Genomic DNA, 1,419 nt, shown 5'->3' on the forward strand with positions numbered 1-1,419 from the left:
TGGTGGGAAAGATGCTGGAGTCTATTATAAAGGATGAAATTACGGCACATCTGGATAATAGTAACAGGATAGGACAGAGTCAGCATGGATTTATGAAGGGGAAATCATGCTTGACTAATCTTCTTGAATTTTTTGAGGATGTAACTCGGAAGATGGACGAGGGAGATCCAGTGGATGTAGTGTACCTGGACTTTCAGAAAGCTTTTGATAAAGTCCCACACAAGAGGTTAGTGAGTAAAATTAGGGCGCACGGGATTGGGGGCAAAGTACTAGATTGGATAGAGAATTGGTTGGCTAATAGGAAACAAAGGGTAGTGATTAACGGCTCCATTTCGAAATGGCAGGCAGTGACCAGTGGGGTACCGCAGGGATCCGTGCTGGGACCGCAGCTTTTTACAATATATGTAAATGATATAGAAGATGGTATCAGCAATAACATTAGCAAATTTGCTGATGACACAAAGCTAGGTGGTAGGGTGAAATGTGATGAGGATGTTAGGGGATTACAGGGTGACCTGGACAAGTTAGGTGAGTGGGCAGATGCATGGCAGATGCAGTTTAATGTGGATAAATGTCTGGTTATCCACTTTGGTGGCAAGAACAGGAAGGCAGATTACTACCTCAATGGTATCAAATTAGGTAAAGGGGCTGTTCAGAGAGATCTGGGTGTTCTTGTCCACCAGTCAATGAAGGCAAGCATGCAGGTACAGCAGGTCGTGAAGAAGGCTAATAGCATGCTGGCCTTCATAACAAGAGGGATTGAGTATAGAAGCAAAGAGGTGCTTCTGCAGCTGTACAGGGCCCTGGTGAGACCACACCTGGAGTACTGTGTACAGTTCTGGTCTCCAAATTTGAGGAAAGACATTCTGGCTATTGAGGGAGTGCAGCGTAGGTTCACGAGGTCAATTCCTGGAATGGCAGGATTGCCTTACACGGAAAGACTGAAGCGACTGGGCTTGTATACCCTTGAGTTTAGAAGACTGAGAGGGGATCTGATTGAAACATATAGGCTTATGAAAGGACTGGACACTCTGGCAGGAGGGAACATATTTCCGTTGATGGGGGAGTGCCGAACCAGAGGACACAACTTAAAAATACGGGGTAGACCATTTAGGACAGAGATGAGGAGAAACTACTTCACCCAGAGAGTGGTGGCTGTGTGGAATGCTCTGCCCCAGAGGGCAGTGGAGGCCCAGTCTCTGGATTCTTTTAAGAAAGAATTGGATAGAGCTCTTAAAGATAGTGGAGTCAAGGGGTATGGAGATAAGGCTGGAACAGGATACTGATTAGGAATGATCAGCCATGATCATATTGAATGGCGGTGCAGGCTCGAAGGGCAGAATGGCCTACTCCTGCATCTATTGTCTATTGTCTATTGTCTATTGCCAGGGAACAAGACAACAGTGAGCCTGAAGTCGG

This window comes from Chiloscyllium punctatum, chromosome 12, assembly GCF_047496795.1.
Source record: "Chiloscyllium punctatum isolate Juve2018m chromosome 12, sChiPun1.3, whole genome shotgun sequence".
In the NCBI taxonomy this organism is placed as follows: Eukaryota; Metazoa; Chordata; class Chondrichthyes; order Orectolobiformes; family Hemiscylliidae; genus Chiloscyllium; species Chiloscyllium punctatum.